This window comes from Melospiza melodia, chromosome 13, assembly GCF_035770615.1.
Source record: "Melospiza melodia melodia isolate bMelMel2 chromosome 13, bMelMel2.pri, whole genome shotgun sequence".
In the NCBI taxonomy this organism is placed as follows: domain Eukaryota; kingdom Metazoa; phylum Chordata; class Aves; order Passeriformes; family Passerellidae; genus Melospiza; species Melospiza melodia.
This window is the reverse complement of record NC_086206.1, coordinates 10,421,670-10,440,997: the sequence shown is the minus strand read 5'-3', so window position 1 is coordinate 10,440,997 and position 19,328 is coordinate 10,421,670. Positions and strand designations below refer to the sequence as shown.

General features: G+C 40.2%; 1 protein-coding gene across 1 annotated transcript in view; it reads right to left on the bottom strand.

Annotated features, from left to right (window-relative positions):
- Positions 1 to 19,328, bottom strand: part of TENT4B (terminal nucleotidyltransferase 4B) — a 40,977-nt gene that overhangs the window by 20,150 nt on the left and 1,499 nt on the right. The window lies entirely within an intron of this gene.

Sequence of the window (19,328 nt, the reverse complement as noted above, 5' to 3'; positions counted from 1 at the left end):
TACGAATTTCTGTGCTTCTGTAGTACCAGAAACACATCATCAACTTGACTAATAATGTAATTCCAGCCACAGAGTAACTAAATTAATTTCATTTGTTTTCTGCAATGACCATTACAGTAATAGCTGGTTATCTTTTAAGAATGTATTGTTTCTAGTTACCAAGTACAACTGCATCTTTCATTAAAGCTCTGAGGGACCACCAGAAGACAGCAATTTATTAAGACCAAGCCCTTAGCTGAGATGGGGAATCTAATACTTCCCTACTGCACACACACTTAAATAAATCAAATGTTAATAACTGGAAGCTGTATACAGGTGTCAATAAAACTGATTAAAATATCCAACAGTTGTGTTTAACAGAGTCAGAGCAGGCAAAGAACTCACACTACCTGTGTTTAGTTCTTCCAATATTGCAGTATTATGAACAACACAAGCTTCTCTTCCTCCCCTCCAAGTTAGGGGAACAGTCACAATAGCCTGGCAGCTTGGGGTGGCCATTGCCATAACTCTCTATACAGGTAAGGCTAAGAGAAAAACTCCTCTGACAGAGGACATCTCTTACCTCCTCCTACAGCTGCTTTCTTGCTTTCCTTGGAAGCTTACACCCTGCAGTTAATGTGCACATTCCAAACCACACTTACACCTTACACCAGACTGACTACTCTGCCTTCAGCTTCTCAGCCAGCTTCTACTCTTCACTGCTATTCCATGTGTTGGCATTTAAACTTTCTCACCGTTATCTTCCCAGTGCATGTACTGGATCCAGGTGAGAAGTAGGTGATAAAGGACAAGTTGAGCACTTCAATGACCAAGTTAATTCTGTCCCCACTGCAGGCCACGTGTACCGAATTGCTAATTTGTTTCCACATGCTTGACCATTAATCTAGCTTTCAAGACCAGAAGTAACAAGGAAAACGGGCAAATTCCCAATAATTAAACTCCTGAAAATAGAAATTATGTTTCAACTGTAATTGGTACACCAGCTTCAGGAAGACCTGGGAGTCAGGTCTGCCTTTAGGGGCTGCACAGTGGGGAACTGATCAAGAAACACAGCCCCATTTCTGCCTCTGCTCCTCTGGACCAGCTGGAGCAGACTGGTGACATCCACAAGGCACCTGAAACTGCTCTGGGGCAGTGTTTTCAGCAAGGACTCAATGCCCACATGCACGGTGAGCCACGAGGAGCAACACCACGCTGCCTGAGGGCACTGAATGGCATGAGACAGGCTGGGATGATACCAAGGGAGTATCCCTGGGGAGAAATTCATGCATGGCACAGCACAAATCCATACTGCCCATCATTAGTGGGCCCAGCTGCTCCTGGGCTCATGCTTTATGGGAGTTAATTGTTGCCCTGTCCCATCAGGGAACTTTGACAGAACAAAGCAATCAGAAAAGAGGTCCCCAAAGTGCACAGAGAGCCAAGCCATACACACACTGCAGTTCTCAGGGCACTGCTCTTTATTAACTCCACTGACACTCTGAATCCAGATAATTATATCAATTGCTGCATTCTTTAGAAGCACATAAAATAATGATGTGTTGTCAGAACCAGATGTATTTCTTTTTCTAAACATAAATAACAGATGTCTGCATTTCTTTGAACGGCATCCCTCTTATTCTTAGGTAGTCATGAAAAGCTTTGTGGCAAAACAAAAAATTAAGCTACGTGCAAACACACAAACCTACATTACACATGCACAGAATGTTAGTAAACACTGCACCTGTAGAAAAAAATGAAATCTGAACTTTTTCAATGACAGAAGAAAGGCTTAAAGACTACTAGAGAGATCTCATCAGCACTCCAGTTGGAAATAGTACAGACATATCTGTGTTTCATCTGCTGCAAGACTCCTGCTGCCAGGACCTCCTGTGCTGCACAGAGCCATGGTGTGCAGAAGGCAGGCAGAAGCTACAGGGGCTCAAGACTACACCTGGATCCATATTTCCCTGCCCAATAACAGGCTGCTGCCAAGAAATAAGGGAATGATTAATTAAAGCCAAGACAAACAGAAGTAGGCACACGTGGATTTCAGAGCAGTACAACATGACTTAGAGGCGTGACTCCAATTAATGTGGAGTTAACTCATGCTGTATTGAAAATTAAAACTCAAGGTTATTCACTGTCTTAATCAACATCTATTACAGTTGCTGTTTTTGAAAACAATTTGTTAGGATTAATGGAGTCTGTTTACAAAAGTCTCTAGTGAAATTTTCTATATTTAGCCAAAATGAAGATCAAAGAGACTGAGATGTTCTTTTTGGCATCATAACAGTATTTTATTATTTAATACCATTACATTCATCAGTAATTTCAGATAAAAGTCCTTAAAGGGAGACTTGTTTATAGAAAGAAATTACACTGTAATAAACCTGATTTCACTATTGAAAGATATTTCATTTGGCTTTATAGTCATACTGAAGCACACCCAACACATACTTAGGATGCATGGAGAGAATTCTCTGCCATGCACAAGAGAAGTTTGCCATTTTAGTTTGCCATTTTCGTTACAGCAAATAGGAGTAAAGAAGTAGATCTTTGTCCTGTACTTCAGAAAATCTTAACACATGGGGAAAAGTAAAATAAAAACCTCTCTTACACTTTCTCTAAACATGTTTTAAAACAAAGTTCTACCTGCATCACATCTGTTTTCTAGTCTGGTAAGCTGATTCCATCAGAATTTCACAGCGAGAACAGAATTATAAAGAAGCCACTCAATTTAATTTCATGTCCCACTGAGAGGGATAGTGATGTATCATTAAAAAATAAACTATGGCTGCAAAATCACAAGAATGACTTCCCACGGTAGCATCACTAAATAGCCCCACAAGGAACACAAGACTGTGAGACTCAAGTGTCTTAGGTGAAAAGCTGCAGCTTTTGTGAGGAGCAAGTACTATGGAACATAGTGCATTACATTACTTCCTTAGTTTGACCACAACTTAACTTTATTTTGTAGCACAACTTGTGGGCTCTAAATGTAAAACTCAGGAATCTCAAACTCCTTTACATAAGACATTGTTCTGGAGTATGAATCTTGCTGCAAGCCTGGCAATCAGTTAAAAAATAATCACATATGAACAGAATGTAATTTCTGTTTGATATGCAGAGCACACAGATAATGTGGCCTAGCACTTACACTTGATGTGTGCACTTCAGCTACCTGACACCTAAACCAGCACAACTCTCCTGCTGCAAGTCCAGAACTGGAACCAACAGTGACACTGGGAGGGACATCTATGAAACACAACTGGAGATACTACAAGTGTCACTTCTCTGCACTCAGATCCGGATGCAGAATAAATGAGCAGCCACTGTCCTCACAGATTTTGGCAGCTTGGAGGAAGCCAGCCTGACTGACACAGTGCCCACGGCTCGACAGCCACAGCAGTGGCTGAATGAGACCATTCCCTCAGCCCCCACTGTCCCAAGCAGCTGAGCAGCAGAGCCCAGTCCTGCTAAACAGAGCCCAGCCCTGCTAAACAGAGCCCAGCCCTGCTAAAGCAGTGTCCAGTCCTGCTAAAGCAGAGCCCAGTCCTGCTAAAGAGAGCCCAGTCCTGCTAAAGCAGAGCCCAGTCCTGCTAGAACAGAGCCCAGCCCTGCTAAACAGAGCCCAGTCCTGCTAAACAGAGCCCAGTCCTGCTAAACAGAGCCCAGTCCTGCTAGAACAGAGCCCAGTCCTGCTAGAACAGAGCCCAGTCCTGCTAGAGCAGAGCCCAGTCCTGCTAAACAGAGCCCAGTCCTGCTAAAGCAGTGTCCAGTCCTGCTAGAGCAGAGCCCAGTCCTGTTAGAGCAGTGCCCAGTCCTGCTAGAGCAGAGCCCAGCCCTTCTAAACCAGAGCCCACCCCTGCTAAAGCAGAGCAGCCAGTGAGGTAAAGATCATTCTGACCCATTTTGCTTAAGCAGAGGATAGCAGTTAAGTGTTGCTTTGTGTCTCAACACACTGTATTATACTAACCAGAATAATTGGTTGTATGTTAAAAAATTCCTGGTTTAGACATTCTGGAATTGTGCTATACTTCCACTCTCCTCTGGCTCTTCTTTATTCTTCATTTCACAGGAGAAATTACGCAGGCATGCATGTTCTAATTTCTCTCATCAGGGCGTTACCCATGGCTTCTGCTCCAACTGTTCAAAATTCTGCTCAGCCATCCCAAAGAGCTTCTCTGCCTTGGGCTTATATATTCCTTTGCACACAAAAGGCTATTTGCAACATCACTGAAGATAATTTAAAACAGTGGATATCAAGTACACTCAAAGAAATCATCTAGTGCTCATGCACTACAGTTTGGTTTTGACAGGATTTCTGAAGGAAGTTTCATTTGCAGAATGATGAAAATCTAAATTATTTAGAAACTCCGTGGATGGTGGGCTGAAGCAAGCAATGAACACACAGGTGACTTTCATCTTCCCAAACTCTATGCTTTAAACTTTAAAGGATATTTGCAACATAGTGCTGCAGCACTAAATGAGCCTTTTGTATCTGAGTTTTCTTTGGATAATTAATTCCTAAAAGACAGTGTTTAATTGCCCCTATCATTTAAAGCCTTAAAAATTGAAGGAAACAAGGAGAAACACTGTAGTATTTCAGGATTGTAATTGTCTTTGGAGAAGAATGTGAAGGAGGAACCTGAGGTATTTTAGCCACTGAAAGTATCAATACTTAAGAATCCAAACTGCATCCATCCCTTCACTCCCAAAAGGAAAGCTACCATTGCACAGGAGAGAGAATAACTTCAGTTTGAAGCCTCCTAAGGAATTTTACTAAGAAAAAGATGGTACTGGAAAATCCTGCCAAAACTTCATAAGTTTCATGAACTAAACAAAGCTTTATCCCTTAATATTCATGACCTACTTGGTTCTGAAATAGTTTTGAACAACAATTGTATTAAGGCAAAGACACAGAAAGCCCGATCCTCACTCTCCCCCTCACAATTGTATTAGGGAATTCTACACCTACCTAAATTAACCTTCAATTTTAACACTGCTCTTCCACAAGCTTAATAAAATATTTTCTATATTACTATTACCATCTACATATGCTGAATAATGAAATAGGAACAACAGCAGACGCTGTAAAGATCACAAATTATTTTCCCACCTACAAACTCAGGCAAAACCAAACATTAGAGTCCTGAAGGGAACTGTAAATATGAAGCATCTGCTGAGGTCCTTTCCCTACCACCTGGGCCTCCATAGCAGACAAATCCTTTTAATATTTCCTGGCTTAAGCTACTGAAAAAAAACCACTTAACTGCATTGGCAGGTAATTTAAAAGGCACTTAAGTTTCATGGTGACTGACACATCAGTCCTCATAAGAAAATAAAATTATGCATAATAAAGGAAACAATTTTCAAAAGCCTCAGAGACTTTAACTATCAATTTTTATATCCTTAGTTACTGAACCATATCAATATATTACAGGTCACATAGTAACCATATTTTGAGACACATATGCCCTACAGGAGCTTTAAAATCAAACATCCCAAAACATGTCCCTAATAGCAACTTGACAAAACCAGGAAATCTTAAGCAGCTGGGGTTTTGATATCACACATTTTTTCTCCAGTTCTCCCATTTCAATACAGCTTCATAGACCATCTTTTCAGTTTACCTAAAAACAGACATGTAGAAAAAAACAGGTGTTCCACTGCCATAAGATTGCCAAACATCACTAAAAATCAGGATAAAACATCACTAATAATCAGGATATCCACTGTGTAAAGTTTCTAAGATGAAAATGGAGAATTTCCCTTTGCTGACAGGTAGGCAAATTCGGTTTATATCTGTCCCTGTCCATTGTAACCCAGGTGTTTGTTACCAGTGCCTGCCTTCCCAGACACAGGGGCTGTTATAACAGGATTACACAAACCAACCTAATCCACCCAGGGCAAGGTTAGCCAAGCTCAATTCCACCACCTTTATCAGTTGAGGTAAAGCAGCCACTTCTCAGAGCTGTGGGGAGCCCAAGGAGGAGCCCAAGCCCCCCAGGATGGCAAAGGGTGGAAAGATGCAAGCAGAACTTCAAAGTGCACAGCTACATCCAGAAAAACACCTCTGGCAACCACCTCTGGTAGCTTTCAGGGTTTACCCAAAACCAGCTTGCCCTTTCTAACTAACATTTGTAATCTGCTGTGAAATTCAAAGAATTGCCTTTTAGGAACAAGGGAGAGCAAAATTTCTACAAATATGTAAATGATTGAGGAACCTCGATCTTATTTCCAGGACTAAAGTCTTTTGGGATTAATGTGATCACGCTGATACTGAGTTTTGAAAACATGGAGATAGTTTGCTCACTTCCACCAGTTATGGTGGATTGATTATGCACGTTTCTTCAAATGCTGTGGGAAAAAAAGTCACTAAATTTACACTACAAGACCTACACTTTCTATACTGTGCAAATATTTGAAAGCCTGTTTCTTCCTCCAATCAACACTCACTACCCCCAAATCCCTCAAATTAATGGTGTATTTTTTACCTGTGTTCTGTATTTTACATTAACTTATGGGTTTAACTGCATCATAAAAGGCACGAAAATAGCACTGCTTTATGGAAACAGCATAATGTAGTAGAGACATAAAAATCCTGGACAAAGAAGAAATGTGGACAATTCTTTTTAATTATTTAAACTGGTATCTCTATCTTTCCAGTTTTTTATTTATTTTAGAGACCCTTTGTTTCAATCAGCATGAGAGTTCTCTTTTTTAAACTGATTTGAGCTACTTCTACCTAAAATTCCCAAGCATATTCTTTAGACAGAAGTAATGTAACAGACCCTTTTCCTACCAAGGTAAAAGTGAGCATTTTTTGTCTGTTCATAAATTTCATTGTGTGCTTTGCCTTCCTAAAGTACACTTGGATGTACTAGAATTCTTCCTACAGAAATTTGTCTTTCAAGAGGGGGAAAAAATCCTACTGAACTTTAATTATAAATCAGATGCTTCAATTAGTCCTACCACTAAGTGATTTGAAGTGTAACTCGGCAACTAATCCGCTGGCTTTTAAATCCATGCCATATGCATCCTCAGTCTTGCTCTTTATTTTTTGCAGCATTTCCAGCAAAAAACATCAAATGCCAACTGGAAAGACTGTTTTGAGAAATACCCTTACTTCCCACCGCCTTTTTTTTTTTTTTTAATCACACTGTACATAAAAACAATCGAGCTGAATCATTGCATGTGTGGGAATAACCTTCTATTTCTTCCCTGGAAGTTATCTCCGTATCATCCCTCCTTCCCATCTCTGTAAGCAAGTGCTGTGAGAGTCTGTTGCTTCTCTTCCCTCAGGTGATGGAAGATGCATTTTGCTAACAGAGGAGTGAAAAAAAAAAGAGGAACTGTTACCTCAACTGATCTGAAAGAAAAAGTCCTTACAAAACAAGAAGATGAAGCAGGAGAAAAAGGTTTTGTGCAGGAAAAACAAAGTGGGAAGAGCAGCAATGGAAAGAAGCTGTTTTATTTCATAATGACAAAGAGTGCAACTCTAGTAATATCTAATTATCTTGAAACACACCAGTAATTCTAACATCTCCTATAAAATACAGCCACCCTGTTTTTCTTTGGCTCACTTGCAAAACAGTGTTAGTCTGCTGGAACAGTTGCACATACAGACTATGCAGTTTGCAAACTCATCATTTAAAATACAGATTATTTTTTTTTCTAAGTCTTAAAGTGCAACTATTAGCATGCACTTTGTATATTCTGGAATTACAGCTTCAGGTAAATTCCCAAATATTTAAAACAACAGAGAATTTGAAGGTATCTTTTTCCTACAGTGGGGAATTGGGATTTCCTCAGCCTGCCAATTCCCTTTGCTTAAAAAAAGCACTCAGAAAGACCAAACAACAGTTTATAAGTTTGCTTTAAAACAAGAGCTTAACAAGTAAAAGTAGTATCAATAGTGGTTCAATTAATATTAATTAGTTAACCTTTCCCAGTAAAATAGCAACATTTGGGTTTGTGTTAGAACTGTAACAAAAGCTACAACTACGAAATTACTGTAACACACCAATAGCTCTGACCCCCTCTGAATCAGCACAACAGGTATGAGCAGGGAGTTTTAAAACAAATAAAGGTCTATTACATCAGTTTTGCAAATCACACCAGTGGTGTTACCATTAAACCAAACCAGAAGGAAACAGCAGGTCAGGTAATCTGCCTTTCTGTCTGTCTCCATAAAGCCAGGTAGCATAGACCTTTATACAGCTCTAGTATATTGCTTCTGTCTTGTTAGTGTAGTAAATACTATCACATAAACAAACAATCTGTGACCTCCTGATAACTGGCACCACATGCTATCTGGGCAGAGGCGAGACTAACACACTCCCAGCAGACTGATGAGTACTGCTGGAGGATAACAGGCTTGGGAAAAAACCTCCACCTGAAAACTCTGATGGGAGCAAAAAACCTGCAGCAGACCTTTGCCAGCAGGTGCACAGCAGCAGGTCACCCAACAGGAAGCCTGGCAAGCCTTGCACAGGATTTTCTCACACACAGCAGAGTGGAGAAAACTCTACTTCCACACACACAGTGGGTTCTGCCTGGCAAATATTCTTGTTTATGACTTGATAAATTATTTGACTTGAAAGATTAGTTAAATGAAAGAATGGAGAGCAATGTAATTATTAATCCTCTCTCCTTCCATCACAGTAGATTTACACTCTCAATGTCTACTCCAACCCAGTCCACAGCAGTCCCTAGGAAGGAAGGGGCACTACCACGGTGCCAGGCTTACCCTGCTCACCTGGAAGCCAAGGCAAAAGGCAGTTTGGGGTCGGGGCTCCCACCCTCACTTGGCTGCACAGATCAGTTCCGCACCCCGCGCGCGCCCCGCTCGCTCCAGAAACCCTCTGCACGTCCATCTGTGCAGCAAACCTGCTCTGGAACTGCTCAGGAGGCAGGGGAACCAAGAACAGAATAAAACTCTCAACACCTCTCCTTCAGGAACATGGGATCAAACTGAAAATAATCTAATATAAAAATATTAAGTCAAATAACTAGCCACAGTTGCATTTCGTTAATAACTTTATAGCTCCAGCATAAGAACATTTTCAAATTAAATCTGAAGTGCCAGTATGCCATCTGGAAAGTCAATGCAGATTCCTAAGCCTTTCCAGCATCTTATATTCACAGTCTTTTGGATGTGTGGTTTTTTTTTAGTTTGTTTGGTTTTGTTTTTTTTTTAAGAGAAGAGATTTTTGCACAGCATTGTGGAACATTCAAGGAATACAAAACTGAGCCCCAAGTTACTTTGCTACATTTCCTATGTCAGAAGTGCTCAGAACTTCTTATGAAAGTATCTAAAGCTATTATTACAATTACAATTAAAACCATAAGTTTGAGTTTGTAGGTTAAATTTCTATTCCCTGAGCAAAATGAAGAATGACCCCAAGTTACCTGTTTTGAAACAAGTTTATCACCCGTTTATTACTTGTTACTTTGGTGACACTCTCCTACAGTACCAATACAAGCTCAGATGCCCTGCTGTCATACTCAGGCAAAATTAAAATCACAGATGCAGCTCCCCCTCTCACTTCTAAATGCTTAAAAGCAACTACAGTGAGTGCACTTTGAAAGAGGAGGAACAATCACATCCACTATGGTAAAGGTGCAAGGAACATTTCAGGTAACTTTTTATTTTGATGAATTGTTACCTTTACAGTAGGGGTGTGCACAGTGAACTATGTTCAGATTAAACAATGCAGTATTCATTTTGGGATTCATGATGTAGTATTATGCTCCCTTAAAGGTATATATTAGAAACTGTTCATATTCTGATTTGTTCTCTTGTCCTCAGATACTCTTATTTGCAAGACAGGATGCACAGGTACCAGAAACACCATGGGCTGGGAACAGTAACACTGCAAAGTATTTTGCAGTCAACAGCCTCCATTTGCTCTGCTTACTGTCACAGGATGGAAAGCTACAAACAATAACAATCAAAAAAGGACACTACCTAAGCAGATTACAGAAAAATGTTTCCCATGGTCACCTCTATCAGCCCAGTGATAAGCATGCATGCTTAAGAGCTTGCATGTCATGAACTGCAAAAAATGCTTCTTCTTCTAGCATAGGTGACAGATCTCATCCTTCCAAGTACCTGGAGAATTTGGTCCCTGACTAACCCTGAGGATCAAATAATGGGGTTTTATCTTCTTTATTTTCCCTGAAGCTTCACCTAGTACATCTGTCAGAAAACTACCAAGAAGTTGTTTAGTAGAGAAGAAAATACGAGAAAATACTGCATTGGAATACTTCTCATGAGTCCAAAATGTTAAAAGAGAAATCCATACTGAAAAATGACTCAGTAAAGATTTCACACAGCTACCTCAAGTGCTGGGATTTGCTTGAACATGAAGACAGAAGAATCAGCACAAGATGGAAAAAAGGGGACTTTTAATGGTCTGACTCAGACCTAGTATCACAAAGGTGACTACTGGAACTCCCTCCAGGATCCCTCACTTGGCACACCTGCTCACACCATCCACATGTGCATTGACACATCTGTGCAGAGAATAACAGAAGCAGCAAATGTAGAGTGAAAGGCTGTGCAGAGCTCTCAGAAATACACTCAAGATTCATCTGACTCACTTGCTGGAAACCGTCTCTAAAAATAATTAGAAGATTATGTAGAAGTGTCCTGTGTACCCAAAAAATGAGGAGAAGATGCAGCAGTGAGCAGCTGTAAGAGAGGTATAAGAGGGTCGCTGTGAGCTCCACAAAGAGCAGAATCAATAGCAACTGAAAGAGCATGTTTCAGCATGCCTGCAGCAGGTTTGCTTCAGAGCAGCAAAGGCTGAAGTGAACTATTACAGCATATAACGTTCAGTGACTTGCTGCCTACAGGCAAATACCACACTGCACAAAAAAAAAAAAAAATACAAGGGAGGAAGTTTGTTAATACAGTTATTCTCTTCTTTACTCCTGGGTACTTCTATGCCAGGAGCTGACACTGTTACTTACTGGCATTGAAACTTTATCTTTTACCAACTGTGTGTGCCCTGTCACCTTTGTCCAGGTTGTAACAACAGCAGCTTCAGAAGATCACTGGTTAGTTCAAATTTAGACAGAAAACAAGTCACACTATGTATAAAGTAATTACAAGAGAGCAAAAGAAGCAGGACTGTACTGTCCTTTCTGCCTCACCTCAAAAACTATCCCACAAGAAGCAATCTAACAGCTTGATGAGGCAAACTTCTCTTCCACCTGATGCTGGAAGCAGAGGTACATGTAAAGAAGCTGTTTAGCTCAATAACAAACTAGTTCTTCAGGGCAAAAATCAACATGAAAATTTTCTCATGTGAGTACCTGCCAAGTATGACTGCTACAGTAGTCATTCCCCATGGATGAATGAGTGTAAAATACTGAGGCTGAAGCATAACCAGAAGGCTGAGCATATAGAAGATCCTCAAACATGTGAGTTGAATCACCCAGCTGGAGAGTGCGGCAGAACAAAGCAAAAATTAAATAAAATTAACCTTAGGACCTAATTTTTTCAGCCTGACTCAGTACTGTGACCTAAGACTATGATGTGCAATCATGATCATTATTCAGATCAAGACAGTTCCTTCACCACACTATGTTTAACTCAACACTTTAACTGGCAACTGTGCAAAGCTTGCCAACCAGGAGTGCCTCTGAATACATAAGAGATAAAGCCAGATGCAAGGCACAAGTCCTTCACACCACTTTCAGAAATGATATGCATACTCTAGATTAAAGCCAAAATCTTACTGAGGGATAAGGGGGAGGAATGCAAATGCATAGAAAGGAGTATACTTTTTATAACAACCCTGTTGAAATGAAACAAACAAAAAATCCCTCAAAACCAGAACAAAAACCACTTGCTTTTTGTAGCACACAGGAAAATATAGCTGTTCCTGAAGTAACATAGGAAGTGAACAGCTCTAAAATTAACAGTGAGAATTAAGAAAGCTTAGGAAGTAAGTTATTACACTTCCTCAGTCTAGCTTAAACACAGCATCAAGAGGTCAGGCAGGGTCAACAAGCTTTGATTAAGGACTCCCTGTCTTGAGACCATACACCATGACTCAAACAGAAAGATCATCACCTTAGTCATCTCTCAAACTACAGCACAACATTGCTGCATGCTGTATTTTAGAAGACATTCAAAGAAAGGCTTATCTATACTTAATATTTGTGACAGGTTAGTGCAAGTTCTTTCAGGTGTTGCTGCATCCATAAACAAAGTAATTGTTAAGAAATCATATGCCACTTTCAATGGATGCACTTAAATGTAACTGAAAGTGAATCTACACTGAGTGAAGGTCATGAGCCAATGTTGCTAGTCACCTTACACCTCTCACTTATCATAGAATTTCCCTAATTTCCCTGATTTAGAAGATCTAGAGGATTTTAATATTTGAATTTGTCCCTTGTTATATTCTATTACTTGCAGAATCACAATACTATTTCCTCCATGCTGTCTTAACATCTTCAATACATCTTCAATACAGTGTTGGCTATTTCTCCAATAAGAGATCACACTGACAAGACAGAAGAGTGGAGGTGCACAAACACTGACTTTGATTTTATGTCTCTGCTACCATTGCTGTCCAGTAAAAATCCTCAAAAATGCAATGCAAAACAAAAAATTGCACAATGTATGCAATACAGTATGGTGATGCAAAATAAAAAGCCTTCTCAAGGCATTGTAGCAACACTGTGCCTCTTTCACTGAACATCACTTTTGAATAAGTCAGAGGTAGGTGTCATACCATGGAGGATGTTATGATACTGTCAGAGAAGCTGATCTGGAGTGAGGGCTGCCAAATAATCTTAATTGTTACTACAGGAGGAAGAAAATCAACAAATGCTGTTGCATCCCAGCACAAGACAAGCCCAGTCTCAGTGAGGCAGCAGCTCACCCTCACTCTGAACTGCTGTGCCAGAGCTGCCCTCCCACCCATGACCCACCCTGAGAGCTTGGCAGCCCCAAGGGACACCATCTGTGTGGCTCAGTGTCACACAGATTTTGTGACACAGCTCTAAGGGTCAGGAAGACAACCATCAGGGACAGGCAGGATCAGAGGACCAGTACTGAATGCAGCAATACTGACACCTTGACTGCATGACTATGCTACAACACACCAGTATCACCAATACAAAGTTACTGGGAAGATTTATACTGGCTCCAGTGATGTGTAGGAGAGTTTTGTACAAACCTACAAAAAAAAGTTCTGTTCCCTTAATTTATGTCTGTCTCCTGTTTTGATATCTTAAGTTCATAGTATTGCTGGAAAAAAATTCCTGCTGTGTTATCTATTGCTTAAAGTTACAAAATTATTAAAGTTCAAACTGCTCCTGCTATAGCTACTTGCAGCCTAGGAAAACATCTGCAGTTCATATCGACTTCAGCAGTTTTCCTCTCTTTTTCTTGGTTATAGAAATATTTCCTTTAGCCCCCATTTCTAGGCAAAGGCACAGAAAGCAATACTCAAATACTCGTGACATTCTGAGCACTCTTTGGCAGTTCGTCCAAAAACATAATTCATAAAGAGAAACACTCATAATTTAAGAATTCCCAGCATCTTCAAATAATAAATTAGAATTCCAACTAAGAACAGCAAGAGCATTTATTTGCTTATATGCAAACCTTATGTATTATGCAAGATTTGCACTGGTTGTGTTGCTCTATCACTACCAGCACAACTCCCTCCCTCAACACAACACCTAAGCTGGCTCTGGGCTGCATCCTGCTCCTGCTGCCAGTTCCAACATCCAGCAAGGAGAGCACAGGAACCACTGTTGTACATCACATACAACATAAACAAAAAGCTTTGAAGCAACAGTCATCTCTGAAATTTTGGCATATCCATGATTTTGGGAGCACATACACCATACTGAAAGATGTATTCAGAACCCCCACATGATGAGATCAATAAAAAGAAATACTAAGTACTCCTATTTTAGCCTATTCTATCATTTTAATAGCAAGTTATGCACACAGCTTCTAAAAACCACATTTAAATTTTCCAAAGTGAATCCCCAAAGTGATAAACAGACTTAACATTCTAATTTTAAATAAATTATTAGAAATGGACAGGAACAAAGTATAATATGGAGATAGCAGAAAAAATACTGAAGGGGAGAGAAAAGCAATAATGTGCTCTCGTGATACAGGTCTCCATTTATCTGTGCTTTCTGGGACTGACAACATGATACCTGGCTTCCTAAAACTGACCTTATGCTAACATTTTGACAATTAAAAAGTAACAGCTACAACCCCAACATGGTTTGATATGACACTAATAAAGATTCAGGGTGAACAGGTCCTCCTTCCTCAATGCATACTGCTGCATAAAACACACAGCAGCACTTGGGAATCAGCAAGCTCACAAGAGGGAATGACACACTCTTCCTATTACTTAATATAGACATCTCCATCTACCAAAAAAAAGTCTGCCAAACTTGTGTTCCTTATATAGCCACTCCAAGGTAAATAGGTATCCAAGTCCCAAACAGAAGATATGAATTGGAGAAAACAAGAATTTGTTTTCACAAGAATACATCCACATGCTGTTCCCTTGCACATGCAGAAATCAGCAGCCTCTGAAGTCCTCCTCAAACTGTTTAAACAAAACACGCCAAAATGTTGGCTCTATTCCAAAATCCTGCAACCTCAAGTAATACTGTTATATAATATTCAGCATACATTTCTCAAAAGGTTTCATCAAACTGCCTTCAGTCCACCTCTCCATCCCTAGCAAACCTGTTTCTCTCTCCCAGCCCTTCCAAAAGAAGTCATTTCTTACTACAGGAGGCTGTGGGAAATATCTGGTTTCACTTCCATAAAGCACAGCTGACTGCCTCCAAGAGCTGCACAAGCTGTCACAAGGGCACTGCCAGGAGGGTGCTGTGGCATGACTCAGGACGAGACAGAGAGTGACAGTGGCTCTCATCAGGCGGGCGCAGGAAAGGATCTGCACTCCAGTCACATCCCTGCGCTTGCACCTCGCAGCCACCGAGCCAGCACAGAGTGCTGCTCCAGCAGGCTCTCCCAGGAAGCAAGCAGATTTGTGTCTATGGATTTTTCCAAATAACTCCTTTTTACATGTGATGTTCACAGTGCAGCCTGTTTTAATGTACGTGGGTTCACCAAATCCAAAATACGTGCAACTATTCAAACAGGATTACTGTTATTCTAACAGCACACACCTTGCTGTTTCACCAGAAGTCTGTTTGTTTGTTTCACCTTCATTAAGCTTTTGTGTCAAATAATGTAACAGTAAATCAGGCAACAACCGTCCATTTGATTTAAGCACTTAAGAGTATATGATGAAAACCAACACAAATTATTACATTTCCCCCAAGTCAGGCATTCCAGCTGGTTTTACATTTTGCTGGAGGTTCACAGACTTGTTCTGCTCACATCACCCTCAGCTCTTTCTGTCTGTACTCCAGCCCACATGGAAATCGTGCTCCCATGGCTGATTCCATGCAAGGGCCTGAGCAAACAGAGCCAGGGACATGCAGGGTAAGTTATCACAGGCAGACAGCTGCCTTAACATGGTTCCATGTCCTCTGGTCAGCTCACACCTGGGACAATGGGTTTGTGTCTGCCTTAATGCACTTTGCTTCTTTCAAAAATGAGACTAAAAGATCTGAGAAGCTGACAAACTTCCCATGAAAAACTCATAATGGAATTTCTGTAGCAAAGACTTATGGCTTTAAGCTATTTTCTTCCCTAAAGTAGTTATGGTTTTATTTCATGGTACCCTCTGCAATCCTAGATAACATGCTGAGAATCCTTCTATTAAACAAGCAGAAGTCTGCTCAAGTCTGTGCCAACCACCTCAGCAGTGTGGGAGTGTGTGCACGTCTGTGTGCAACCCCCTCCTGTGGGGGTCACAGGATTCTCTCCCTTTCACGGCAAAGTTTCCATCAAAAAGTGCATTCAGTATTTCAAAATGCAGTTTTCTATCTAATCAATGTTTCTCCTCAGCAGTACACACCACAAATTTATCTCCTTAAACTCACACATTAACTGAGCTCTTGCCTTCAGCTGCAGATTACTGTGAAAACAGCTCCCTACAGAGTCCCAAATCCACATCTCCTTTCTGGGAACTGTCCTTTGGCACAAGAATTGCAAAAACCTACAATAAATAGGCCAAACTTAAGTGCAAGTCTTTATTTTTGGGTTTTGTTGCACTTAAGGTTTCTCGTTTCAGCAGTTCTTTTCTCACATTTTAGCCAGGCTCAACCTAGACTTGGTGAAAGCTGTAAAATAGACATTTCAGTATCCCAAATACTTTTTCTTTCTTTCTAATTGTGACACTACTAACATTATTTACTGCTGCCCTTGGGATACACACACACACACACACACACACACACACACACACACACACACACACACACACACACACAGAGAGAATCCTGTCCAAAACCCCCAACCCACACATCCTCCTTCATCCTTGAGTTTTGCTACTAACTACCCTGCCAAGGCAAACTCAATTTAACTCTTTAAAGGTATGTATTAAGTTAACAGTAACATCATTCTCATGCTGTGAAACTTTTCATTCATATTCTGCATTATCTGCTCTTTTCAGAACTGCTGTCTGATGACAGTCCCCAGAGGATGGGAGACATGGAAGCTGGTGCAAAGCAACCTGCAGGCAGCACTACACAACTGATTTACAGAGATATTTCACAAATCAACATGTTAAGAGTGCCACAACACAGCAGAGTACCTGTCATGCAAACACCTGCATTATTAATAGAACTGCAAGTCTGAGAACTTAGACTAAGGAAAAACACTAAAGATAAGCCAGAATACAATGTACACAACAGCACCATTAACTCCAAGAGTGCAAAAACTCCCTTGTATTGAATGTATTTCAGCACAGGAAAATGTTAGGAATATTGTGCATACTTTGGAAAAAATCTATCTTGAAACCAAACCAAATACTGTTGTGGGTTATTTTTTAATTATTTGACTATCTCTTTATATGTGTATATAGGCTGAGCTAAGAGAGTGTATTTCTCAAACCTGGCAGAAAAAAATAAGATTTAACTGAACAGCTACTTAGCTTCTAACCAAAATCTCTATTCCAACATGTTTACCTTACCTAAATCTTTAGACAGCTAGTTGCACACTGTTATGCATTTACAAAATCTGTTCAACTTGCTAAAAATATTGGACTGGTTTTCCAGACAGCTGATCAATAAAATTGCATATTCAGAGCTGTTTTTTCACAGCCATGCACACAAGTGACAACCTTGCACTGGAAATGTGAATGCCACATGTCAGCTTTCAACTGTGTTTGCCAGCAAATCTGGTCTCATCTTCATGAAGGTGGGACTGTTCCACAATTCTGTTGTATTCCAAAGAGTCATAGTTTGAAGTGATCAATTTAACAAAATTACAGGATGATACATAGGGAAAAGCACTGACAGCCATTACTACTTTCTCACAATTTGCATAGTAACAATCAGGGAACAAAAAGATACCTGTTAACACACAAGTAATGATAACATAGCAATGTCGGTATCTTTTTTTTCCCATTAACTGTTACAACACAATTTTGGAAATTTACATTGAAAACAACGAATTTAAAATATTTACTTCAGCAACAACCTCATTTTCTAGGTTACAAACCTCTCTATCCATGCTTGCTGCCCAGTGTCTCAAGATGCAGACTGAGAACAGGCAGCTGTTAAAGAGAAGCTTGCAGTGGGGATGCAAGGCAGCACCTCGGGTCACACCTCAGCTCCAGGAGGTTTCACCCAGTCCTGCCAGCAGCCAGTCAGTCACACTGCAACCTTCACAGGACCTAGGCATTGTCTAGGCTTTCCTAGGAAGCTTCTGATCCTTTTAGAAATTATTTCCACAATTTTTCATTCAAGATTGTTAGCCAACTGCCTCTAACACTTGTTATAACTCTTTAAAAAAGAAACTTCAGTAATTTAGGAAAAGCAATGAAGGGGTGTTTTTGAGAGACACTCCACCTTGCTCTGCTTTGAATAAAGGAAATACCTGAAACAGAAGCTCAGCATCATGTAAATATATGCCACAAACTACACAGTCAATACACAGGCAGACTAAGATATATGAGTATGTCTTGATACTGTTAAAAAAAACTTCACAAGGTCCTACCACTTGGAGTTTGAAACTGATTCCACCAAAATTTAACTCTAGCAACACTTTGAATACTTTGGCAAAGTTGTTGTTATTACTGTGATTAATTTCTTGCTGAAGCTCAGTCCTTTTTCACCCCATTATTACTATTACTCTCTCGTTGAAATTTACCCTTTTCCTACATCTTCAATACAGAAAAAAAAAATTACAAGACAGAGAGAGAGCAAAGCACTTCTAAAAATGCTCCTCAGCCTCCAAGTAAATAAGTTACAAGGCAGAATACAACCAGAGTCCAAAAACTAACTTAAAAAAATTTGTATGTTCTACACACATTACTTTTAAGGTGTGTGAAGAAATTTGCAGAATGTTCCAAGGTACAGTGACTAAAACACTTAAAATAGTACACTTCTGCCGTGTCATTTTATGAATTATTGTAAGCCCAGCATAAAGGTAACACAGGAGCTGGCAAGGAAACAGGTAGCCAGAGGTGGTAATAACTAGTCTTCCTAAATGATCAGCAAATTTGAATAGTCATTTTGACAAATTTTACAGAACAGCAATTTCAGAAGGCAAAAAGGCCGTTGCTTTCCTGTGTGAGGGGTCTGAAGGACCCTTAGGTACAAGCTGAGCACATAAAAACTCATGCAACTAAACCACCACTGATTTCTAAAGTGAGGTCTGCCAGGCCTTCAACTCTTACCATACACCTCCGTCATCCAGACCCTGAAGGGTTCAAGGCAAAGGTTATGTTTTGAAAAGCATGGACTTTACAAAAAAAAAAAAAAAAAATCCACAGATGTTACCAAATGGCCTTTATCCAGGGCATCGCCCATATCAAAAGCCATCACTGTGTTCAAAAAAGGGGAGGGCTGAAACCAGTTTTCAGGTAAATAGAAGATAGGTGATTGCCTGCCCTCCGTCTCATGCAATGCCAGCTGATGAGACCTAAGCTAACACAAAAACACTAATGACAAAATATTCAGATCAGCATATGTATTCCATAGCCAGAGATCCACGACAACCACTAATAACCCCACATTAAAAACCACTGCACACTATAAATGCATGGAAGTTTATTTCTGAGAGCAGGTGCCTGCCTGCATGCAGACCTTCTCAGTCAGGTCTCAGAAAACACACTCCCCGGGAAATTACCCTGTCTGTGCACTTTCTTTTGACACCAGCAGATGATTATTGTTTTTTTAAGTTCTAGTCCCTACCACGCATTTGT